The sequence below is a fragment of the Xenopus laevis genome, chromosome 9_10S (assembly GCF_017654675.1).
Source record: "Xenopus laevis strain J_2021 chromosome 9_10S, Xenopus_laevis_v10.1, whole genome shotgun sequence".
Classification (NCBI taxonomy): Eukaryota; Metazoa; Chordata; class Amphibia; order Anura; family Pipidae; genus Xenopus; species Xenopus laevis.
This window is the reverse complement of record NC_054388.1, coordinates 8,732,520-8,760,237: the sequence shown is the minus strand read 5'-3', so window position 1 is coordinate 8,760,237 and position 27,718 is coordinate 8,732,520. Positions and strand designations below refer to the sequence as shown.

General features: G+C 42.6%; 1 protein-coding gene across 2 annotated transcripts in view; it reads left to right on the top strand.

Moving 5' to 3' along the window:
• The window catches only part of sulf2.S (sulfatase 2 S homeolog), a 123,497-nt gene that overhangs the window by 40,709 nt on the left and 55,070 nt on the right, over positions 1–27,718 (top strand). The window contains exons 1-2 of one of the 2 annotated variants that reach the window (XM_041579269.1): positions 3,378–3,522; positions 5,506–5,577. The gene's annotated coding sequence lies outside the window, so the exon portion shown is untranslated. Of the gene's footprint in view, positions 1–3,377; positions 3,523–5,505; positions 5,578–27,718 lie in introns of those variants that run through there. The other variant, XM_018238155.2, reaches the window with a different exon arrangement.

Here is a 27,718-nt window from a genome sequence, read left to right as displayed (position 1 = left end):
GACTCAAGATTCGGGCGCCTTTAATGCTGCCCCCCACCTGCGTCTGATTGAATCTGGGGGAGGGGCACATCAGTAGTGCAGACTCCATTGCGCTCTCCTGCACTAATAGAGCCACATAAAGGAGAACTAAACCATAAAAATGATTGTGGCTGAATATGCCATATTCTATATAATGAACTTATTGCACCAGCCTAAAGTTTGAGCTTGTCAATAGCAGCAATGATCCAGGACTTCAAACTTGTCACAGGGGGTCACCATCTTGGAAAGTGTCTGTGACACTCACATGCTCAGTGGGCTCTGATTGGCTGTTGAGAAGCTAAGCTTAGGGCTCGTCACTAATTATCCAGCAGAAAATGAGCTTCCCTGGCTGTAATATAAGCTGATGCTACAGGTTTGCTGATTATTAAATTCTGATGCTAATTGCACTGGTTTCTGTTCTGCCATGTAGTAATTATCTGTATTAATTACTAATCAGCCTTATATTGTGACATTTCTATTCTATGTGTACTGTATATTGTGAGTGGGTCTCTAAGCTCAGTAAGTGACAGCAGCACAGAGCATGTGCAGTGAATCAGCAGAAAAGAAGATGGGGAGCTACTGGGGCATCTTTGGAGACACAGATCTTTACTGCTAAAGGGCTGTGGTTGCCTTGGGCTGGTACAGAAGCACAAAACATCATGTACAACATTTCTAGCTACTTCTTTAGTTAGGCTTTAGTTCTCCTTTAACATTACCAGGAGCAGTCCCTGGTAACTTGAGGGGGAATGCCCCTGGTTGTTGGGTAGTTTAATGTATAGTTGTGAGATAGAGGATCAATAGACTGTAGAATAGACTTGTCCTCCTGTCTGTCCACTGTCTCTTCCCATAATACTGAGAGTGACCCCATATTGAGGGTAGGATGTTGGTAGGTTTCTAGTTGGTTGGATTTAGGAGTAGGTCGAAAGTGTTGGTAGAAGAGACCTGTGCAGGTCTGTTTTGGGTAGACCCACACCCACATGTTTACCTGGTTTGACTCTTTACCTGATCTGTCTGACAGCTGCTTTATCTGCAGTCAGGCCTGAATTTTCACTATAGGCACCCAGGGGGCCATGCCTAATGCAGCAGGGGGTGCAGCCGTCAGATACCTAAAGAGGCACCTCCATTGGCACATAAGTCAGGGCAGGCTGAGGTCTCCTTCCTTGGGCAGCACCAGCCCCTTTAATACAGCCCTGTCCATTACCCACCATGAAATTAGAAATAACCTCATCCGAGGACAAATGAAGGTAAAATAAGTTAATGCTTATTTTTTGAGCAGAGAGGCAGTTGGAACCAGCAGTGCAGCTTGTCATTTGCTTTAAATGTAACTGTTTGTTACCCCTAGTGGGAGGCAGAGTTCAGGCCATTCAGGTGGTATATGTGCCATGAGCATTGTGTGCCCAGAACATTCCTTCTCTGTATATTTGTATTTATACATATGGGAAGGAGGTGCCATATTGATTCCCTTAGACAGTACAGTATGAAGGTATAGCTTATTGTGTGCCCAGAACATTCCTTCTCTGTATATTTGTATTTATACATATGGGAAGGAGGTGCCATATTGATTCCCTTAGACAGTACAGTATGAGGGTATAGCTTATTGTGTGCCCAGAACATTCCTTCTCTGTATATTTGTATTTATACATATGGGAAGGAGGTGCCATATTGTTTCCCTTAGACAGTACAGTATGAGGGTATAGCTTATTGTGTGCCCAGAACATTCCTTCTCTGTATATTTGTATTTATACATATAGCAGTGAATTGCAATTTCCTCATGCAGAAATCACACTTTGTTCATTTTGTTTCGCCTTTGCTTGGATTTGTGGTCAGCTCTCCATCATGCAAAGACTTTGGCTCCAGAGCTCAAGCTTTTCATAATGTGATTAATACTTGGGCTTTCTGGCCAAATCATTGAGGGAACCATTAAGAAAATGCAAATGACATTGTCTGCAGAGAAAACAACCTTATATTTCCCTGTGTAAATTCTCAGCCTGCTCCTGCCAGATAAATTCCCTAACAAAACACAGTGATCCGCTGATTGTGCTACTCGGGGTCGGTGGATTTGCTAAGGAAATCCTTTCATTGAGAAGCAAAGTATAGATATAATTCAGGAGAATGTGCCCTTGGAAGTATCTGATTTATGTTATTTTGAGGCTGGAGATTTCCTGCACTTCCACCTTGTTCTTTATCTTAATATGTAGAAGAGATTTGGGGTGAGTGCTTATTTGTACCCTGGGTACCCCTGGAACTATAGCAGGGTGACTGTTACCCCAATGTTTCTATATATCTATAACCTTGTTATGAGCTAAGGGGGCCCAGCCTGAAGGTCAGTTAGGGGGAGATTTGGGGTGAGTGCTTATTTTTACCCTGGTACCCCTGGAACTATAGCAGGGTGACTGTTACCCCAATGTTTCTATATATCTGTAACCTTGTTATGAGCTAAGGGGGCCCAGTCTGAAGGCCAGTTAGGGGGAGATTTGGGGTGAGTGCTTATTTGTGCCCTGGGTACCCCTGGAACTATAGCAGGGTGACTGTTACCCCAATGTTTCTATATATCTGTAACCTAAGGGGGCCCAGCCTGAAGGCCAGTAAGGGTTCATTCTGAACATTGATTGTAACCCTTGGGGTCCGTCGCCAAATTTCTAGTTTAGAAAGCTCAGTAGACAATTGGAAGCACATTGGGACTTAAAGGAATCTGTTGCTTAGAGCTGGTTTATCTCTCTGTTAGTTCAGCAGCTACATCAATAGAGTAAATAAGAGGCTTTTTAACCAACTAACTCACTGGAACAATTTCCATGTCTTTTGGGTACTATTATTGTCTTTTTGCTCTACTCTCTGGTTCTGTGCTGAGCCAATACCTTCCTACTAAAGAATTGTGGATAGTCGTTGGCCATAGAGTAGGTAGAGCAGAAGACTTTTTGGCTCATTTAGGGGATCAGTGGTGATTACATTTGCAGTTAAGATGGCAGCTTTTCTTTCCAGAGAGACAGAAAAATACACAGCTTGCACGCAGAACATTCTGTAACATGTATCTATAATAAAAGGTTCCAGCTTCTTGTTGGTACTTCAATATGGAGAAACATGGCCGCCCATTGCTTGCTGATGCTCAGCAAAAGTAATATCTCTGGTAAAGTTATGAGCATTGGCATTTATGTATTTGTGAATAGAATAACCTGCTTTTCCGCACGGAAGCCATTGGTATTTTAGCTGTAGTGTTCCTTTAACAGCTGGCGTGCAATGAGAGCATCGGCGGTATAAGGGGAGGCGGCTATTTTTGGATATATGTGCTTAATCCCTCTGTGAATTACATCATTTAATACCTGCAATAGCGAAAAAATCCTTCTAATCTCACTTCTGAATGATCTGTAACAGGGGATGAGTGAAAATGCTTGACGTAGAGAGGTTAGCGTGGCGTCGCTTCGGGAATTACTGATTTAATATTATTGCCTCGGCTTCTAAACACTGGAATTTTATTTATGACAAATGCGATGACAACAAAAACAAAAGGTGAGATATTCATCTGTAACTGATCACCTTCCCTTGTGTTTTGTAAAGGGAGGTTTATGTGTAACACATTGAGAAATATATGTGTAAGAACGATGGTAAATAGTTATGTTTGCTCTTGTTTTGCTGGGTGGGATTGGTGTGTAGTAGGGAGAGATGGTGTCTCTAGTAACAGTGGATAATAGTCTCTGGGAAGGGAGTGTGACTGTGGGATAGCAGGTATAGTAGGGAGAGATGGTGTCTATAGTAACAGTGGGATAATAGTCTCTGGGAAGGGAGTGTGACTGTGGGATAGCAGGTATAGTAGGGAGAGATGGTGCCTATAGTAACAGTGGATAATAGTCTCTGGGAAGGGAGTGTGACTGTGGGATAGCAGGTATAGTAGGGAGAGATGGTGCCTATAGTAACAGTGGATAATAGTCTCTGGGAAGGGAGTGTGACTGTGAGATAGCAGGTATAGTAGGGAGAGATGGTGCCTATAGTAACAGTGGATAATAGTCTCTGGGAAGGGAGTGTGACTGTGGGATAGCAGGTATAGTAGGGAGAGATGGTGTCTATAGTAACAGTGGGATAATAGTCTCTGGGAAGGGAGTGTGACTGTGGGATAGCAGATATAGTAGGGAGAGATGGTGCCTATAGTAACAGTGGGATAATAGTCTCTGGGAAGGGAGTGTGACTGTGGATAGCAGGTATAGTAGGGAGAGATGGTGCCTATAGTAACAGTGGATAATAGTCTCTGGGAAGGGAGTGTGACTGTGGGATAGCAGGTATAGTAGGGAGAGATGGTGCCTATAGTAACAGTGGATAATAGTCTCTGGGAAGGGAGTGTGACTGTGGGATAGCAGGTATAGTAGGGAGAGATGGTGTCTATAGTAACAGTGGATAATAGTCTCTGGCAAGGGAGTGTGACTGTGGGATAGCAGGTATAGTAGGGAGAGATGGTGTCTATAGTAACAGTGGGATAATAGTCTCTGGGAAGGGAGTGTGACTGTGGGATAGCAGGTATAGTAGGGAGAGAAGGTGTCTATAGTAACAGTGGGATAATAAATGTATAGAATTGGTATAAAGTGCTGTTGTTTTTTCATTCTATTCTCCCACTGACCTTTCAAATAAGTAGTTCTCTCAGAGCTCCAGGTGATGTAACTATAAGGTGCCATTTTTAGCAACTCGGCCCCCACAAAGGCAGATTAGCATGTGGCTTGTTGTTTTGGCCCAGTGATTGGCTGCTGCTCCAGTAGGTTAAGCGGTGCCTGTTTGTTTCCAGTAGGAAATACAATTAGATGAATCTCCGCTCAGAGCAACTTATCTGGCTGTAAAGCAATGAGTAAGTGCTGGTGAGATGCTCTTGAGTTTTTTTCCCATTCATCAATAACCCAGTATTACATTTGAATTTTCCTTAATTAAACTCTGTCTCGCTGATTCCCAACTCTAGCCTTTGGGTTGCCATTTATTTCAAACTTAATGATCATTTGTATTAGGCGGAATGTATTCGGGGCGGCAGATTTTCATTAGCGACAATCTCCGGTTTGAGTTATTTGCCGAAATGCCACCGTCACTTTTTTTTTTTTTAATTAAGGGAATATGCCGGAGAAATATATCTCTGTGCAAAAAAATAAATAATAAGGAAATGTTGATGAATGCCGAATGCATAGGATTATCGGTTCCAATGGACCATCCTCCATAGCCTTTTTATAGGGATTTTAAAAATAATTTTTTTCTTCCTAGACAGGAAGTAGAGAGAGATGTATGTGCACCAGGAAATACACTCCCCCATACAGGCACTAGAACATTTACAGGTCAAAATATTTTCTTTACCCAAAAAAATTCACTATTTCACCCAAGATAACCTTGTCTTCCAATAAACGTTCGTAGTTTGATAACCTTTAATTTTATCTACTAAAACTAAATGATTGGCCATTGCTGAGTTGGATCAATAGCGTAACCTTTCTTTGCTTTGATAATGAAACGAAATTCTCTTCCCACCAGATTTGGACGCCCACCTCCCTATGAAGTTTCAAGACTCGGCTGCAATGTTGCCGTGACCGACTACAGACTTATGTAAGTGCTAAATCCTCTTTGTCCAACCCATAATGCATCTGCACTGCAAGTAAATGCCTTTGTCCGTCTGTTCATGCTAAACACATCTAGGGCGTTATTTATCAAAATCCGAATTTATCTCGTTAATTTCTCAAATATAATCCGACCACATCCGCATGGGTTATTTCCCCTTTTTTATCAATACATTTTTCCCAAAAATTCCAGTTCGGGGAAAAAACTCGGGAAAATCGTCTGAAAATTTAAATCATACTAATTTTTCGGATTTTCTGCCTGAAAACCACAAATTCTTTGGATTTTTGCATGAAACCCATCGCAGATCAGGATATCTTCAGGACTTCTCCTATTGACTTACATACAACTTCAGCAGGCATGAGATGACGGATTTTCGGATTCAGACTTTTTCCATCCTGGGGGTACAATAAATCAAGTAAAATTCAAGTTTTTTTTCACTAAAGATTCGGATTTAATAGTACAAAAAACTAAAATTTTTGACATTCTGAATTTAATAAATTACCCTCTTAGTGTCTTGTAGAACTTGGTGCTTCCATTGCAATGCTGATCCTGACACCTGAAAAAATGTAGCACCTTAAGGGGATACTGTCATGGGAAAAACATTTTTTTTTTTTTCAACACACATCAGTTAATAGAGCTGCTCCAGCAGAATTCTGCACTGAAATCCATTTCTCAAAAGAGCAAACAGATTTTTTTATATTCAATTTTGAAATCTGACATGGGGCTAGACATTGTCTGTTTCCCAGGAGTCCCTAGTCATGTGAAACTTCAGTCACTCTTTACTAGGGATGTCGCGGACTGTTCGCCCGTGAACTAGTTCGCGCGAACATCGGGTGTTCGCATCCGCCGAATGTTCGCGAACGTCGCGCGACGTCCGCCAATTTGGGTTCGCCTTAGCTGGCGCTTATTTTTGACCTCTCACCCCAGACCAGCAGATACATGGCAGCCAATCAGGAAGCTCTCCCTCCTGGACCACCCCCACACCCCCTGGACCACTCCCCTTCCATATAAACTGAAGCCCTGCAGCGTTTTTTCATTCTGCCTGTGTGTGCTTGGAAGAGATAGTGTAGGGAGAGAGCTGTTAGTGATTTGAGGGACAGTTGATAGTAACTTTGCTGGCTAGTAATCTACTTGATACTGCTCTGTTATTGGAGGGACAGAACTCTGCAGGGATTTGAGGGACATTTTAGGTTAGGTAGCTTTGCTGGCTAGTAATCTACCTTCTACTGCAGTGCTCTGTATGTAGCTGCTGTGGGCACTGCTGCTGATCTCTCATCTGCTGACTGCTGCCTGTAACCCAATAGTCCTTGTAAGGACTGCTTTTATTTTCTTTTTTGTTTTTTTACTTTGCTACTATAAGAGCCCAGTGCTATTAGTCTAGCTGTGTTGGGGAGTGGGACTGGTGTGCTGCTCCTAGTAGTTCAGCACCAACCAGAGTAATTTTTTTTTTAATATATATATATATATATTTTTTTATTTTACTTATCTCACTGTTCTTTAACGTGTCCAGTGCTGTTTGCTGTTCTTCATAGTAGTGCACCAATAGTAGTGCACTTGCAGGCATTATTTGCCCAGTGTGTTCTTCAAACAACTGCCACCTAGCTGTGTGAGCTTGTTCACATTCTGTCTAAATATCAATAATAATACCGTCTCCAGAAACACCACCTGAGTGACGTTTTCCAAGCAGCAATAATATATTCCGTATCCACTGCTGTAGTGTATACGTTGACCTTGCACGCATTGTTTCAATTTGTTTGCCCAGTGTGTTCTTCATTTTCAAACAACGGCCACCTAGCTGTGTGAGCTTTTTCACATTCTGTCTAAATAATAACTATAATAATTCCGTGTCTGTAAACATCACCTGAGTGATGTTTTTACAGCAGCAATAATATATTCCGTATCCACTACTGTATACGTTGCCTTTGCAGGCATTGTTTGCCCAGTCTTTAACCAAGTGCCACCTAGCTGTGTGAGCTTTTTCACATTCCGTGTCCAGAAACATCACCTGAGTGACGTAGTGTGATTTCTGCCCTTTACAGCACAAAACGCAGCGCTGTGTCAACAATGTATTTTTCAGAAACATATTTGCCCTTGATCCCCCTCTGGCATGCCACTGTCCAGGTCGTTGCACCCTTTAAACAACTTTAAAATCATTTTTCTGGCCAGAAATGTCTTTTCTAGCTTTTAAAATTCGCCTTCCCATTGAAGTCTATGGGGTTCGCGACGTTCGCGAACCGTTCGCATTTTTGTCCGGAAGTTCGCGAACATGTTCGCGAACATTTTTTCTGACGTTCGCTACATCCCTACTCTTTACGGCTGTACTGCAAGTTGGAGTGATATCCCTCCCCCCAGCAGCCTAACAACAGAACAATGGGAAGGTAACCAGATAGCAGCTCCCTAACACAATATAACAGCTGCCTGGTAGATCTAAGAACAGCACTCAATAGTAAAAATCCAGGTCCCACTGAGACACGTTCAGTTACATTGAGTAGGAGAAACAACAGCCTGCCAGAAAGCAGTTCCATCCTAAAGTGCTGGCTCTTTCTGAAAGCACATGACCAGGCAAAATGACCTGAGATGCACCTACACACCAATATTACAACTAAATACACTTGCTGGTTCAGGAATGACATTTTATATTGTACAGTGAATTATTTGCAGTGTAAACCGTGTCATTTAGAAATAAAAACTACACCATAAAAATCAAGACAGAATCCCTGAATAGGGGTTCACTTGTGTTCTTGTTCTCTAAAATAAAGGGGTTTGATATACAGGATATTCTGTTATTCGATTCTGGAGGAGACAATGAATCACTAAGACTTTCCATATTTTTGGCTGTTTCTCTCTTTCTCTCCCAGACACTGGAGCCCCGGCACAGAGCGCAGGTATAATTTACAGGAGATGATTAAGTATTCTCCGCATATGCAATAGATCAGCAATTAAATGCTCCTTTTCTATTCATCTCATTCCAATGCCCTTTGTTCTTCAAAAAAAACGTTTATTGATCTCGGGTTAAAACAGTCTGTTCTGATTTAGGCAGCGGCCAGCCGTCCATTTCTTCGTATGCCCATTCAGCCCCGGAAAAGTATATTACAAGAGATTCATGTAAAAGATACAAAGTGTTCACCTGTGCTTGGAAACAATGTGCAAAATATAGTTGTGTTGTTTTGGAGACATCATTTCTTTAGTTTTTTATAAGTTATTGCCATTTTTAGGTCTTGCACGGGAAGGGTTGCCACCTTTTCTGGATAAAAATACCAGCCTTCCTATATATTTATTTTTTTCCGCTATTAATAACATTTGGAATCAACCATCATTTTTACCGACCAGACCAGTAAAATACCGACCAGGTGGCAACCCTATGCACAGGGGAAGGTATTTCCTGGTACTCACATGACTTATTCTATTTCCTTTCTTGTAAATAACATTAGTGTATCTTGCTTTATGGCAGGGTTCAAAAACCTTTTATCTGAATGCCTCGTAAATATTAATTCATGGTAATTATGTGACAACGAGATCCCTATAATTTTTTCTGTTCCAGTAGCCCAGATTCCATCTGATACCCATTTGTGAGCAGCAGCCCTGCCCTGCTTTATGGCAGCTGAGATTCTAGCTATCTGTATAACAGGATTTGTGCAGCCACTGGGACAGAATGTTCTGTTATACAGATAGCTAGAATCTCAGCCATAAAGCAGGACAGGACTGCTGCTTACAATGGGGATCAGATAGGATCTGTGCAGCCACTGGGACAGAATGTTCTGTTATACAGATAGCTAGAATCTCAGTTGCCATAAAGCAGGACAGGACTGCTGCTTCCAATGGGGATCAGATAGGATTTGTGCAGCCACTGGGACAGAATGATCTATCTGATCCCCTTTGTAAGCAGCAGTCCTGTCCTGCTTTATGGCTGAGATTCTAGCTATCTGTATAACAGAGCTTTCTGTCCCAGTGGCTGCACAGGTTCTATCTGATCCCCATTGTAAGCAGCAGTCCTGCCCTGCTTTATGGCTGAGATTCCAGCTATCTGTATAACAGAGCATTCTGTCCCAGTGGCTGCACAGATCCTATCTGATCCCCATTGTAAGCAGCAGTCCTGTCCTGCTTTATGGCAGCTGAGATTCTAGCTATCTGTATAACATAGCATTCTGTCCTAGTGGCTGCACAGATCCTATCTGATCCCCATTGTAAGCAGCAGTCCTGCCCTGCTTTATGGCAGCTGAGATTCTAGCTATCTGTATAACAGAGCATTCTGTCCCAGTGGCTGCACAGATCCTATCTGATCCCCATTGTAAGCAGCAGTCCTGTCCTGCTTTATGGCAGCTGAGATTCTAGACATTTGTATATTTCCCATCTCTAAACGTTTCAAGGACAAGAGAGCAAAATTGTATCTTTGTAATAAAACCTCCCAATCAATTTTATGTTATGTATTTAATGTCACCCATAAAGATGTTGGTTGGGATATAATACACTAAGCAAGCAGAGGGGTGACACTATGAATTAGGGAGAATGGTCTGTGAGGGAGCGGCCCATACACAGCAGAATGTGATATTGATTCCCGGGGTAAAGGACCTTGAGAGGGAACAGGTTTTCTTTCTTTCTCGGGATGTGAAGCAAAACAAAACCAGCAGCCTTTTCCTTCATCCTGAAACCAGAGCTCGGCCCCATTGACGAATGAAGGAATGCCGCCGCTCCCTCGCTGATGGACATGGGGTAATAACCTCTGACAGAGCAAGGAACGGAATATTCTATACCAAGATTAAAGGGGAACTCCACCCAAAAACTGACTTTTGTATAGTGGGAGAATGTGCTGCTTAGAGTGACATTTTCTAATGCAAGGATCAGGTTCTGGGTCGATATGCTCAGTTAGGTATATATATATATATATATATATATATATATATATATATATATATATATATATATATATATATATATATATATATATATGTATTTATGTGTGTATATATATATATATATATATATATATATGTGTGTGTGTATATGTGTATATATATATATGTATATATATATATATATATATATGTATATATATATATATATATATATATATATATATATATATATATATATATATATATATATCTTCAGTGGGACCCTGAGAAGGCCAGATTGTCCTGGCTAAGGAAAAGGCATTGATACAGAAAAGGGAAGAGAGAAGATGGGACCCCCTGCAATTGATCCTCTGGTAGTTCATGTACTTTTCAGGGAGTGAATTAGACTGCCCAAAATACAGTGATTTGTTTGTCGCATGAAATGCAAGTGTTTGGCACTGAGATTTTTGGCTTTTGCACTGTTTAGAAACATAGTAACCAACCAGAATCCAGTGGCAGACCCTCATCTCGTTGTAAAAGAGATTTGCTTCAGAGGTGTATGTTAAAGACTTCTTTTATATTATTATATTTATTATATTTATTATTATTATTATATTTTTTTTAATTAATTGCCTTTTACTTTGGACTCTTTTCAGCTTTCAAATGGGGGTCACTGACCCGATCTCTTTGTGTTCAGGCCTCTCCTAATCATATTCCAGTCTGGCATTTAAATCCGTGCATGGTTGCTAAGGGAATTTGGATTCTACGAACCGCTGTATACTTAAAGGAGACATATATAGGATAAGTGAAAAACCCCACATTTTGTAGGCAAATAAAAGTAATAGATGGTGTTGCTTTTACATGGTGCTAAAAATTAATATTATCTTTTAAAATAGCCCCCTTTATTGGAGCTCCCTATAGATGTTCTCTGGTCCCTGTTTCAAATGAGGGGTGGGTTAATCCTAATGGTCCCTGCCAGAAGCACAGTAAGAGGAGAACAGCCAATCACAGCCCTGAGTCACACAAGTACAGACAGGCGTCAGTTCCCTAGCAGGTCCTACTAGCTGCTGATTGGTTCCTGTCCTACAGTGCAGTGAGTTGAGTGCACAGCCTGGGAATTCAGGGAGCAGGAAGTGGAAGGGAAGGGAGGGATTATTAGGGTTTTTACAGAAATATTCAATAAATCACTACTGAAACACTTCTTTTTTTTAAGCACAATTCTTCTATATCTAAATGAGTATAATGGACTGGTACTTTCTTATGTTTTACACAAAATGTCTCCTTTAAAGTCCCCTGTTGCCTTATTTAATCTTGATTTGCTCCTGCCCATATGTGTAAACGGCAGGAGACTAATGTGGAATATTCTGAGCACACAATGGCCTATAGGCTCATCCTCTGTGCAAAGCAGTATGGCAGCTCACGCTGTTCTATCCGTTATCAGAACAGAATCAGCCAATCATATTGCTTTCACTAGGGGGAAAGTGCAGCACTGGGCAAGCTGTACGGGTTTGTTTAACGGTAAACATTAATTAGCAGATGATGTACGCCACTTCTAATGCCCAGGAATTGCCGGATAGATTAGGTGCTGGCGACTAGCAACATCTGATCTGCCTGACACCATGGCGGTTGGTATTAATTTCATGCATTAGGTGTGAACGCCGTCAAGGGACATGAATTAATGCAATTAGTATTGCGCTAGAGAATGCAGGCTATTGCATTATTAATCGGCCGGGTCCTTAAAAGACTTAGAAGACAGCAGGTCTGAGCGGGAGCCGGAGACGTGAGCTGCCATACAGACAGACCAGTCAGGGCCTGAGGTCGTTAACCTGATTGAATTAAGCTCAGGTTTAATTGGCTCTGCGAGTCCATGGAACAAGATGTTCTGCAGGAGCTGGCCAGATCTGTGCAGTGTCCGTCGTTTTCTCATGGGCTGTCCTCAAACCCAATTAGAATAAATCTCTTTTGAAAAGAACACACTGTACATCGTTATTAGATGATATGGACGGGGAGAATTTGTAATGGAGACCGTCCTTGGAATCGGGGCGCTAATTGAGGCTCATTTATTGTCTCAGACAGGGACCTGTTCAAGGGATGGATAATTCCACTTTTAACAACATATATAACGGTTTCATCTGGGGATTATGCATTAAAAGGGAAATATACCCTTATTATCATGTTCCCCAATTCTTCATTTTCTGCATTTTTGTATATACTGCATGTCATTAATTTATCTTAGCGAGAACAGTCCTTCCTCTCTGTCTGTGCAGGGTCCATCTGTGGTTCTTCATTCTGTATGTACCACTCACCTTCTCCTCTGTCTGGACAGGGTCCATCTGTGGTTCCTCATTCTGTATGTACCACTTACCTTCCCCTCTGTCTGGGCAGGGTCCATCTGTGGTTCTTCATTCTGTATGTACCATTCACCTTCCCCTCTGTCTGGGCAGGGTCCATCTGTGGTTCTTCATTCTGTATGTACCACTCACCTTTTCCTCTGTCTGGGCAGGGTCCATCTGTGGTTTCTCAATCTGTATGTACCACTCACCTTCCCCCTCTGTCTGGGCAGGATCCATCTGTGGTTCCTCATTCTGTATGTACCACTCACCTTCCCCTCTGTCTGGGCAGGATCCATCTGTGGTTCCTCATTCTGTATGTACCACTCACCTTCCCCTCTGTCTGGGCAGGGTCCATCTGTGATTCCTCATTCTGTATGTCCCACTCACCTTCCCCTCTGTCTGGGCAGGATCCATCTGTGGTTCCTCATTCTGTATGTATCACTCACCTTCCCCTCTGTCTGGGCAGGATCCATCTGTGGTTCCTCATTCTGTATGTACCACTCACCTTCCCCTCTGTCTGGGCAGGATCCATCTGTGGTTCCTCATTCTGTATGTACCATTCACCTTCCCCTCTGTCTGGGCAGGGTCCATCTGTGGTTCCTCATTCTGTATGTACCACTCACCTTCCCCTCTGTCTGGGCAGGGTCCATCTGTGGTTCTTCATTCTGTATGTACCACTCACCTTTTCCTCTGTCTGGGCAGGGTCCATCTGTGGTTTCATAATCTGTAAGTATCACTCACCTTCCCCTCTGTCTGGGCAGGGTCCATCTGGGGTTCTTCATTCTGTATGTACCACTCACCTTCCCCTCTGTCTGGGCAGGATCCATCTGTGGTTCCTCATTCTGTATTTTCCACATTTTGCTCTTTCTTGAGCAATAGTATTAGGACAAAGCCCCCCATTAAAACCGGCAGCACCTGTTTGTGTTTAAGCGCTGGCATTGGCTGAACTGTTGGATAAAGGCTCTTTCTCATGTATGAAACCTAAGCCCCATAATATATAATCCAGTCGAGTCGGGTCTATATTGTTAGGCCGTGGGACAGATTTAATTGCCTGTTCCAGACCCCACAAGTTTCTGCATAGTTTTTATTGTTTCCTCCGACATAAATGACAAGCTGCGTAAATCTGGCGGTGCACTTGGCTCGTTTTATTAGAAGAATTTGGCCACGCGCTATCATTTCTGTGCGGCCCTATTGTTTGTATAATGTGCCTGGAATGAATATCATTGTGCCACTAATCCCTATCGGAGCAGCACATCTCATTTCTTTGTTTGCTGGCCATTTTCTCTCCATACCAGCGTCACATGTCCTCTGTAACTGGCACACCCTCGGTGCTGGCACAGGTTTCTGCATGGTGGCAACCACTCAAATATGCACTCGTTCTTCAACCCCGGCCATGCCCTGCCAGCCCAGTGGGCAACTTATAGCCCCAGACCGGTTTCCTCTCTTTCAATGCCCTGGCACAGTCTACCCGACCTGATTACAACCCCTATTTACTGAAATGGAACATGAATGCAATCTTCCTTATGGGTGAAATGATGGCATCTCTAACAGAATAAATGGAAAATCCCAATTAAATTAACTAGAATGTAATTGGTATCACCCCTTTATATTAGTTTTTAGTATGATGTAGAGAGCAATATTTCATTATTTATTATTTATGGTTTTTGAGTTTGTTTAGTTTTTAATTCAGCAGCTCTCCAGGAATTTCCGCAATCTGGTTGCTATGGTCTAAATTCCCCTAGCAACCTTGCACGGATTTGGATACGAGCCTGAAATATAAATAGGAGAGGCCTGAATAGAAAGATGAGCAATAAAATGTAGCACTAACAATACATTTGTCGCCTTGCAGAACATTTGTTGTTTACATGGGGGTCAGTGACCCCATTTGAAAGCTGGAAAAAGTCAGAAGAAGGCAAAAAATACAAAAACTATAAAAAAAAAAAAAAAAAGATTAAATGAAGGCCAATGGAAACATTTCTTAGAACTAGCCACCCCCAGTTAAATTAACTAGAATGTAATTAGTGTCACCCCTTTAAATTAGCTTTTGGTTTGATGTAGAGTGCAATATTTTGAGACTTTATTATGAGACATTAGTTATTATTCGTAGTTTTTGAGTTTATATCGTTTTTAATCCAGTAGTAGTGATGGGCGAATTTGTCCCGTTTCACTTCGCCGCGAATTTGGTGAAAACTTTGCGAAACGCCGATGTAGACGCTGGCAACAATTCAACGGCGTCAAAATGGGCGTCAGTGTCAAAGTTGATGCCGGCGCCCATTAAAGTCAATGGCCGTCCGTTATTCATTGCCGGCGGCAAAATTTGGCCCGGCATCTGAACTGTCGCCGGCGTCAAAATTTTTTTTTTGCCACGAATTCGCGCCTGGTGAATAAATTCGACCATCACTATTCAGCATCTCTGCAGTTTGCAATTTCAGCAATCTGGTTACTTGGGTCCAAATGACCCTAGCAACCATGCACAGATTTGAATATGAGACTGGAATATGAATAGGAGAGGCCTGAATAGAAAGATGAGGAATTAAAAGAATCATTAGCAGCATTTGTTTTTCGATGGGGGGTCAGTGACCCCATTTGAAAGCTGGAGAATGTCAGAAGAAGAAGGCAAATAATTCAAAAACTAAAAAAAAAATTTCTAACATTCTAAACGTTAATTTCAAGGTAGCCACCCCTTTGTGATCCAGTGTTTCCAGCCCCACAGGTTCCAGGGACTAAGTGGGAAGATTGTTTTATTATAAGCAGCAGGGCAAATGCATTTGGCATCGGGCCCCGGACCTGTTTATGTGCAATTACCAAGCCCAGGGCCGCTGTTTTCCGCTCTTAGGATTAGCAGCTGTGAGTGGAAAGTGGAATCACACAGTCGTGGCAGCGAGAGGTCTCTATAGTCCCTTGTTTAGTCGTGTCCTGGCCGGGCGCATTAAGGACTCCTATTAATTTATAAGATGGATGAGCGACGGGGAGGTCAGGTTATTTACAGAGTGTCAGCCAAGTGATGAAATAATGGGCAGAAAAGGTTTTTATTTTGTTCCTGCGCCAGTTTCCTTTCAGCAAAATGTTAACCCATGCGGTGGTACAAAAATCTTCCAGATCTGCAGCAACAACACATTAGTGCAACTGGGCTTTCTGTTTGGGGTGTTTTTAACAGCAAATGTCCAGAACCCCCAACCTTTAGATTAGTCAGCCAGAAATGCTCCAGTATTGAGTCTTGGTTATACCCACCAATTATTCTACTGAATTGTGCTTAGTACAGGGAATACCTATGCTGCCATAGTTTTATGGGATCTCTCTGTACAGACTATGAGCAAACTTAGGGGCTGTTCCTGCTGAATTGTGCTTAGTACAGGGAATACCTATGCTGCCATAGTTTTATGGGATCTCTCTGTACAGACTATGAGCAAACTTAGGGGCTGTTCCTGCTGAATTGTGCTTAGTACTGGGGAATACCTATGCTGCCATAGTTTTATGGGATCTCTCTGTACAGACTATGAGTAAACTTAGGGACTGTTCCTGCTGAATTGTGCTTAGTACAAGGGAATACCTATGCTGTCATAGTTTTATAGGATCTCTCTGTACAGACTATGAGCAAACAGTGGACGGTTCCTGCTGAATTGTGCTTAGTACAGGGGAATACCTATACTGCCATAGTTTTATGGGATCTCTCTGTACAGGCTGTAAAGGAATAAAATAATTATAATTATTTCCCTGTAGACCCTGTTAATGTAGACCCTGAAGGGGAATTTGAGTAATAGCTATTGCTTTGTATGGACGGATATAATTGGGAATGGGCATTTCTGTCTTGCTGGATAATAGAAGCCCCTTGGGCACAGGGATGGCTGACGGCTGGATTATTTTCAGGGTTTAGCATTAATGCCGGGGCTCTGGAATCAGTTCAGTTTTTGCACATTAGATCTTTAGTTTCACTCCCATTCATCTTGTTTAATCATTCATTCAGTCCCCACTGCAGCTGCCATTAGGAAACACTACAACGCTATTGATTTTTGTACCATTTACCCTTTAAACACCAGGCCCATGTCTTGCTTGAAGGTTTAATGCAAAGTGACAAGTACAAGGTCGGGGGAATGAATCCGAGTTGGAATGACAAGTCTCTGTTATGGGAAGGGAATATTATAGCCGATGGAATGAATCATGGGCCGTTTTTCGCTTAGTGTGTTTTTGGGTGGATTTCATTCAAATTAAATTTAAGGAGGCGGATCAAAGTTTGTTTTTGCTCTTTTATTTGTGGGGTTACCCTGCTCCGACATACACACAGGGGGGTGTCATTTATAAAGTTCCTGCAGCACATTCATTACTGGTTAGACTTTACAGCACTGCTCTAACTAGGTGAGAATTGTATAATGGTGATTTCTGACTACTGGGAGGTGAAGTTGCACAACAGCGGATACAGTGACACAGACTAAACAGTCAATGCAGGTAAATAACAGGGTTTTGCACTCAGAGCCCACCTACAAAAGCAGAGACTTATTGCCGAGCTCTTAGAAAATTACACCGCGCGCTGCAGAGAGTGTCGATAATTGAACGCCGTTTCCCATGTTCCTATTGACTTTGTTGCTGCTACAAAGTTCCCTGAAATAAATGAATCATGAAAACCTGATGATCCCTCCGAGAGAAGAGCGTGAGCTGGTACGGCGGCGTATGAAAACGAGGCGCAACTCAGAGTAAGAGCGGTTAAAATCTGAATATGTCTAGTGCACAATGTGTGTAGTAGTGTTACCTGCTCAGTTTCAGCCTGTTTCCCTCTGACTGGCTGCATCTTCCATAGTCCTCCTGTTATGTTACATTCCCCACAGCTTCCCAAAGTATGGAACTCTGCACCCTTTGTCTCCACCACATTATCACCCCCGGCAGGTGTCTCTAGGAACTACTAGGGATGCACCGAATCCACTTTTTTGGATTCGGCCGAATATCGAATCCTAATTTACATATGCAAATGAAGGTTCGGCCAGGCAGAAGGATTCGGCCGAATCCTGCTGAAAAAGGCCGAATCCCGAATCGAATCCTAGAATGTGTCATTGCTAATCCAACCTGAGTGTGAGATTCATGTTGATTCTCTCTTCTGAATACTCCCAGAATTATGTAAATAAACAGGAAAAGGATTGCACACCCAATTTGCAAAAAAATATAATTTATTACATAAAAAAAAAAGAAAAACTCAAAGTAAGCCCAACGCGTTTTGACCATATTGGTCTTCCTCAGGGGCATACGTTTTTCTTTTTTTGATGTAATAAATATAATATAATTCTTTGCAAATTGGGTGTGCAATCCTTTTCCTGTTTATTTACATGTTAGATTTGGAGACCCACATGGGGAGCCTCCCTATGGATTAGCATCTCGCATTATAATTTTAAGGGTGTGCGCCCTCTTCTTTGATTTTTTAGTTACTCCTAGAATTATAGCATGGTGGCTGTTGCATCCCATTTACTAATGGTGTGCAAATTATTATTATACTTCTTGCTGTATCTACATTCTGGCAACAAATCTCCTCTTCTTCGGGGCGACTGCCTTCCCGCCGGCTAGAATGTAAATCGCCGGCGGGATGGCACTTGGATCGTTTTGCCTCACTTCGGGCGACTTCGGAAAACGAAGCGCTCAGAGTTCAATCCCGCTGGCAATTTACATTCCAGCTGGCACTTCGGGCGACTTCAGAAAATGAAGCGCTCCAAGTGCCACCCAGCTGAGGATTTACATTCTAACCGGTGGGAATGCAGTTCGGGGAGACTAGTCGCCCCCGAAGACGAGGAGATTTGTTGCCGGGCGACTAATCTCCCCGAATCTCAGTGTGTGTCTCTGCCCTAAAGTTTTGTAGACGTGCTCTCAAGGACAATGCTTACCGGCTAAAGATCTATTGCTGGATCCCGATCTCCCATTTTCATGCTCTGATATTCACTGTAGGGGGTGCAATATACAGTACGCCTTGTCTATTAACAGAACATCTATTAAAGGACAAGGAAACCTGAAAACTGAACCCTTATACTATTGAAGAGACCAGAATCAGCACCCATTTTTTTTTTTTGGTCTCTTTTGCTCGCAAATTACTGATTTGTCTAAAAAAAAAAAAGTGCTGTGGCTCAATTATATCTGGGAGACTTGCCTTCTCCTTTAAAGTTGCTGTATTTGTTCTGATTATAGGGAAAGAGGAATAAACACATTGTCTCACCTGTAGCTCAGCCAAACAAAATCTTTTAATCTCCCCCTGCAGCTTTGCTAAAATCTCATATTGATCCTGTTAATGCAGTTGTGTCTCGCTATGTTATTAAGAGTTCAGTATTCTGCATCATCGGCATAGAAAGTCTCCATGCTTGTGCTCACATTTGAATCGGCGGTGAATTAAAAACGATAAAAAAATATGAATACAACTCTTTATGCCCCAGTAATTGAGAAATAAAGGGCAAGTAAAACCAACATAAATAGGGTGTACTGGATCTACTCCATGGAGCTGTTGAATGCTGTAACATGTACAGAAGCTGTTATCGTCAAAGCAAAATAAAAGGCGCTTTTCAGGCTTGAATAAATGGGGACGTGATCTAATGGTACAAACTATAGGATAACACTTATACAGTTCAGACAGGTAATAATGCAGCGGCCCCGGAGATGCCATTAAATCGATAGCAGAGCCAGTGTAACGGGTACGGCAAGCAAAGGAAAGTTTTTTTTCAGATACAAATAGCTCAGTATTTATAGCTCGGAGGAGGAGGGTCAGAAGGGAACGGGGAACAAAAGCAGAGTTCAAGGGGAATATATTTTAAAAATAGGTTTCTTTGCTAATAACTCTGGGCACGGTTTTGCTTTAAACCCCCAACAGATCCGTTATTTGTGCGTATACATATCATGAAAGTGACTTTCCTGAGCTTCTGTGGGATTGAATGCAAGAATACTGTACTCATAGGTATTCCCCTGTACTAAGCACAATTCAGCAGGAACAGCCCCCTACATTACTCATAGTCTGTACAGAGAGATCCCATCAAACTATGGCAGCATAGGTATTCCCTGTACTAAGCACAATTCAGCGGGAACAGTCCCTAAGTTTGCTCATAGTCTGTACAGAGAGATCCCATAAAACTATGGCAGCATAGGTATTCCCCTGTACTAAGCACAATTCAGCAGGAACAGTCCCTAAGTTTGCTCATAGTCTGTACAGAGAGATCCCATAAAACTATGGCAGCATAGGTATTCCCTGTACTAAGCACAATTCAGCAGGAACAGCCCCATTAAGTTTTTTCATAGCCTATACAGATGAAACTATAAAACTATGCCAGTATACGTATTCCCCTGTATTAAGCACAATTCAGCAGGAACAGTCCCCTAAATTTGCTCATAGTCTGTACAGAGAGATCCCATAAAACTATGGCAGCATAGATATTCCCCTGTACTAAGCACAATTCAGCAGGAACAGTCCCTAAGTTTGCTCATAGTCTGTACAGAGAGATCCCATAAAACTATGGCAGCATAGGTATTCCCCTGTACTAAGCACAATTCAGCAGGAACAGCCCCCTAAGTTTGCTCATAGCCTGTACAGAGAGATCCCATAAAACTATGGCAGCATAGGTATTCCCTGTACTAAGCACAATTCAGCAGGAACAGCCCCATAAGTTTGCCTACTGGTCATTTGGACCCCCCCTGGGTGGTAGCTTTACCAATAAGTAGAATGAAGCCCCAATGAAAAATAAATAAATGACCTGTGCACACATTTTCACACTAAATTATGAGAATACCCTGCCCACGAGCCACCCAAAATCAGGGGATGACAAGTTCAGGGGTCTTTAAAGGTATTTGCTTTAGGGAGTCAGATCTCAATTGGGTGCTGTACCTCTAGGCTTATAGAACTGCCCTCTTGCTTTAGGCACATTCTCTCCTGACCGTGTTTATTATGGACTTTATTTACCCTGAAAAAACAAAATTGCTTGTATTGAGCACTAGGCTCAGGGTGGTGCCCGCTGGCAAAACATAAATACATGGAACTCTCGGCCCATAATGTAAAGTGCTGGGGTGGGAGGAATCAGTCTGCGCCGCGCAGAACTTGAACTCTCTCCGTTTCATCTGTATCGCGACTGATGTGCAGCTTTACTGTACTTCATCAATGTGTATAATCCAGCGCCATCTTTTTAGCTTCAGATACCGCCCGAAATCGTCCCTTGTTCGGGTGCCTTTATATGGAGCGAGGGCCCCATGGAGTTTGCAGGGCAGTAAGTGGTTAATCTTTATATCCAACTAGACAAATACAAAGGGGAAGTGTAAGAGCAACTTTAGCTTTACTGTTTATATCAGAAGCCGCTTGTACTGTATCTCAATGGTTATTCTTCTTATCTCCATGAAAGACTGAATTGTTACATTCTTCCTCTCTAAGTATCCGAGACAAACTCAGGTCTAATAGGCTGGAAATTTGAGCAACAAACGGATTCGGTTTCAGCCAAGGCAACGTGAGCGAGGAGCCGCAGCGGCCGATATTATATTCTACCTGTGTGTTTATTTTCTGCTTGATTATTCAACTCTGAGGCCAAATCTGTGACTTCACAAATATTTCTGCTTGTTTCATTGTGTACTAAGGGATTGGTCAAACGTCATTACCAAGAGTGAATATTACTCATAGCTGGAATTTATGGTCTCAAACCAACGGTTAAAGAGATAGAGGTTCAGTATGCTGATATGGTCGTCTACTACGATACCTACTATCCCACGGAAACTGTCCCACTGTTACTATAGGCACTTTCTCTCCCTACTATACCTGCTATCCCACAGTCACACTCCCTTCCCAGAGACTATTATCCACTGTTACTATAGACACCATCTCTCCCTACTATACCTGCTATCCCACAGTCACACTCCCTTCCCAGAGACTATTATCCACTGTTACTATAGACACCATCTCTCCCTACTATACCTGCTATCCCACAGTCACACTCCCTTCCCAGAGACTATTATCCACTGTTACTATAGACACCATCTCTCCCTACTATACCTGCTATCCCACAGTCACACTCCCTTCCCAGAGACTATTATCCACTGTTACTATAGGCACCGTCTCTCCCTACTATACCTGCTATCCCACAGTCACACTCCCTTCCCAGAGACTATTATCCCACTGTTACTATAGACACTATCTCTCCCTACTATACCTGCTATCCCACAGTCACACTCCCTTCCCAGAGACTATTATCCACTGTTACTATAGGCACCATCTCTTCCTACTATACCTGCTATCCCACAGTCACACTCCCTTCCCAGAGACTATTATCCACTGTTACTATAGGCACCGTCTCTCCCTACTATACCTGCTATCCCACAGTCACACTCCCTTCCCAGAGACTATTATCCCACTGTTACTATAGACACTATCTCTCCCTACTATACCTGCTATCCCACAGTCACACTCCCTTCCCAGAGACTATTATCCACTGTTACTATAGGCACCATCTCTTCCTACTATACCTGCTATCCCACAGTCACACTCCCTTCCCAGAGACTATTATCCACTGTTACTATAGGCACCATCTCTCCCTACTATACCTGCTATCCCACAGTCACACTCCCTTCCCAGAGACTATTATCCACTGTTACTATAGGCACCATCTCTCCCTACTATACCTGCTATCCCACAGTCACACTCCCTTCCCAAAGACTATTATCCACTGTTACTATAGACACCATCTCTCCCTACTATACCTGCTATCCCACAGTCACAATCCCTTCCCAGAGACTATTATCCACTGTTACTATAGGCACCATCTCTCCCTACTATACCTGCTATCCCACAGTCACACTCCCTTCCCAAAGACTATTATCCACTGTTACTATAGACACCATCTCTCCCTACTATACCTGCTATCCCACAGTCACACTCCCTTCCCAAAGACTATTATCCACTGTTACTATAGACACCATCTCTCCCTACTATACCTGCTATCCCACAGTCACAATCCCTTCCCAGAGACTATTATCCACTGTTACTATAGGCACCATCTCTCCCTACTATACCTGCTATCCCACAGTCACAATCCCTTCCCAGAGACTATTATCCCACTGTTACTATAGGCACCATCTCTCCCTACTATACCTGCTATCCCACAGTCACACTCCCTTCCCAGAGACTATTATCTACTGTTACTATAGACAACATCTCTCCCTACTATACCTGCTATCCCACAGTCACACTCCCTTCCCAGAGACTATTATCCACTGTTACTATAGGCACCATCTCTCCCTACTATACCTGTTATCCCACTGTCACACTCCCTTCCTAGAGACTATTATCCCACTGTTACTATAGACACATCTCTCCCTACTATACCTGTTATCCCACAGTCACACTCCCTTCCCAGAGACTATTATTCACTGTTACTATAGACACCATCTCTCCCTACTATACCTGCTATCCCACAGTCACACTCCCTTCCCAGAGACTATTATCCCACTGTTACTATAGACACCATCTCTCCCTACTATACCTGCTATCCCACAGTCACACTCCCTTCCCAGAGACTATTATCCACTGTTACTATAGGCACCATCTCTCCCTACTATACCTGCTATCCCCACAGTCACACTCCCTTCCCAGAGACTATTATCCACTGTTACTATAGACACCATCTCTCCCTACTATACCTGCTATCCCACAGTCACACTCCCTTCCCAGAGACTATTATCCACTGTTACTATAGGCACCATCTCTCCCTACTATACCTGCTATCCCACAGTCACACTCCCTTCCCAGAGACTATTATCCACTGTTACTATAGGCACCATCTCTCCCTACTATACCTGCTATCCCACAGTCACACTCCCTTCCCAGAGACTATTATCCCCACTGTTACTATAGGCACCATCTCTCCCTACTATACCTGCTATCCCACAGTCACACTCCCTTCCCAGAGACTATTATCCACTGCTACTATAGACACCATCTCTCCCTACTATACCTGATATCCCACAGTCACACTCCCTTCCCAGAGACTATTATCCCACTGTTACTATAGGCACCATCTCTCCCTACTATACCTGCTATCCCACAGTCACATTCCCTTCCCAGAGACTATTATCCCACTGTTACTATAGACACTATCTCTCCCTACTATACCTGCTATCCCACAGTCACATTCCCTTCCCAGAGACTATTATCCACTGTTACTATAGACACCATCTCTCCCTACTATACCTGCTATCCCACAGTCACACTCCCTTCCCAGAGACTATTATCCCACTGTTACTATAGACACCATCTCTCCCTACTATACCTGCTATCCCACAGTCACACTCCCTTCCCAGAGACTATTATCCACTGTTACTATAGGCACCATCTCTCCCTACTATACCTGCTATCCCCACAGTCACACTCCCTTCCCAGAGACTATTATCCACTGTTACTATAGACACCATCTCTCCCTACTATACCTGCTATCCCACAGTCACACTCCCTTCCCAGAGACTATTATCCACTGTTACTATAGGCACCATCTCTCCCTACTATACCTGCTATCCCACAGTCACACTCCCTTCCCAGAGACTATTATCCACTGTTACTATAGGCACCATCTCTCTCTACTATACCTGCTATCCCACAGTCACACTCCCTTCCCAGAGACTATTATCCCCACTGTTACTATAGGCACCATCTCTCCCTACTATACCTGCTATCCCACAGTCACACTCCCTTCCCAGAGACTATTATCCACTGCTACTATAGACACCATCTCTCCCTACTATACCTGATATCCCACAGTCACACTCCCTTCCCAGAGACTATTATCCCACTGTTACTATAGGCACCATCTCTCCCTACTATACCTGCTATCCCCACAGTCACACTCCCTTCCCAGAGACTATTATCCACTGTTACAATAGGCACCATCTCTCCCTACTATACCTGCTATCCCACAGTCACACTCCCTTCCCAGAGACTATTATCCACTGTTACTATAGGCACCATCTCTCCCTACTATTCCTGCTAAGTGTTGGGAGGCTAGGAGCATTAGGTTTATAACTTTGAAATTCTATGGATGTTGTAAAAATATGTTTATTATGTTTGTCGTACTTTATCTATATTGCATCTTCTTATACAATGTAACACATACAAGGTCTGTTGTTCCGTATATATTTTACTGATAAACTCTAAACTCTGTCTAATGTCTCTGAGTGGACTGGATGTTGCTCTTATGTTATAGAAGGAAGATAAACATTTAGTTTGTTTTTGTTCTTTTATGGATGTGGATTGGAAGCACTAGATAGGTGTCTAATATACTGTATAAGGACAGAGACAAAAGGAAAGTGTTGGAAGGGTTACTGTCTGCTCTGCTCTCATTTCCCTACAGAAATAGGGACTGGTAGCACTAGATAGGTGCCTAATATATAAGGACAGAGACAAGAGGAAAGTGTTGGAAGGGTTACTGTCTGCTCTCTCTCATTTCCCTACAGAAATAGGGATTGGTAGCACTAGATAGGTGCCTAATATATAGTGAATAAAGTACCCCCTCTTGTAAAATATAAGGATATTATAAGTTACCGAGGAGTTTCATGACCATATAAAAGTACGAGGCCGAAGGCCGAGTGTTTTTATACAGGTCATGGAACTCCGAGGTAACTTCTAATCTCCTCATATTTTACAACTGGGGGTACTTTATTTATTATAATACACAAGTTTCAGTGAGTCATGTGACAGAAATGACATCAGAACTCACCGTTTATAGCTCCATTCCTCTGCATTTACTCCATCTTGCTTGTGCCCCATGGGGGGGGGGGGGGTGGACTAAACCTCATGTGTTTCTCAGAAGACCCTTTTATCACCCCAACTGGCCTCCAGAGGGTTGCAGTGTAAAAAACAAGCCGTATGCTGTTATGTAATACAGTGATGATGTTGGCCCTCTATTTGTACAGGTATGAGACCTGTTATCCAGGATGCTTGGGACCTGGGATAACATCTTTCCGTAATTTGTATATTCATATCTTACGTTTACTAGAAAATCATGTAAACGTGAAATAAACCCAATAGGCTGGTTTTGCTTCCAATAAGGATTAATTATATCTTAGTTGGGATCAAGTACAAGTTACTGGTTTATTATTACACAGAAAAAGGAAATATGTTTTCAGATTTAGAGTGATTTAATTAAAATGGAGTCTGTGGCTGATGAGCTTTCTGGATAACAGATCCCACACCTGTACAACATTTATCATCTCTTGTCGGCTTACTGTCCAATAACGCTTAGATCTCTGGAATCATTTGCAAACTGAGCTCTGGTCTTGCAATTTATATTTAGACAGAGTTATCAGGAAACCTGTTATCCGAATTACAGAAAGGCCATTTTCCGTAGACTCCATGATAATCAAATAACTGAATTGTTTTTTAAAATTTCCCTTTTTCATTGTAATAATGAAACCGTACTGGGTCCTTGATCGCAACTAAAATATAAAACTCCTAATTGAATGTAAAACAATCCTTTCTGGTTTAATTCATAATATTTTGTAGTAGACTTAAAGATATGGTTCACCTTTAATGTAACTTTAAGTATGTTATAGAATGGGCAAATCTAAGCAACTTTTCAATTGGTCTTCCTTCTTCTTCTGACTTCTCAGAATATCACTCTTTACATTAAAATAAAAATGAACTCAAAGATGAGCAGCCCCTTTAGGGCAGAGACATACAGTCAGATTTGGGGAGATTTAGTTGCCTGGCGACAAATCTCCTCTTCTTCGGGGGCGACTAATCTCCCCAAACTGCTTTTCCACCATCTAGAATCTAAATCACTGGCAGGATGGCACTAGGAGCAAAACTTCTGGCGACTTCGGAAAACAAAGAGATCCGAGTGCCATCCCACCACGATTTAGATTGTAGCCGGTGGGAAAGTTCGGGGAGATTAGTCGCCCCGAAGAAGAGGAGATTTGTCACGGGCAACTAAATCTCCCCGAATCTAACCATGTGTCTCTGCCCTTAAGGAATGGAGATCCAAATTATGGATGATCCAGGTCCTGAGCATTCTGGATAACGGGTCCTATACCTGTATATGAAACTTTTCCACGTTTAAACCATGAGAAAAGCTTAACGGCAACAGCGCACCTGCTGTATGAGCAGAGATTCCGACTCTGAACTCCCAGGACTTCGTAGTAGAAAGTTCTCCAAGTCTCGATCCGTTTCCCTGGGTTTAGCAATGAAGGCGTTTGGATTACAGGGATATGGAGGGAAAGCTTTTTAAATCTGGGAGATTTTCTCGACTACAGAGCGTTTCTCTGTGGCATTTACTGTGCCTTCCTTTAGGGCGTAATTTGAATGTAACACAATGTGTGCCTCCAGGCCTGAGTAATTGCTGTAACTCAGGGGGGCCGGGGCAATCGCTGGTTTATGTTACACCCTCCTGTGACTCGGCCGAGACAGATTAGACAGCCCCGCAGACACAACACAAGTCCCTGCTGTATTCTCTATACAAATGTGTCACCTCCATTCACGCATTGTCGTGTTGTGGCCTTTCCAACGTTGTCTTGTTTATATCAGGCAAAGAGAACTCATTAGGCCTTGGAAACTTTGCCTCTAATTGGGTGTTGTCTCTTTCTTCCCAAGAACAACTCATTTCCTTTTCGTATCCCCTTTATATAAAGCGACTTAAATTCATTTCCCAATCCCTCCGTTCCACGTTATGCGAAAGACAATGGACGGCGCCCATAGGGCAGAACTGTCAAATATTTCCAGAACATTTTGTTGTTTTTGCTTCAAAGTAATCAAGATTGCTGTTTGTTCTGATTGACTGTGATGTCTGGGGGCTGTTAGAGGGAATGGCACAGACTGATATTAGGGTACAGGAGAGAATTACTTGCTGTCTCCTAAACTGTGGGGCTGCCAATCCCTAATGGGGAAATACAGGGTGAGCATAGCAGCACTAGCCTTTGCCTAATTACAGTGAGATTTCAGGTACTTATTTGTGCCCTGGGTACCCCTGGAACTATAGAAGGGTGACT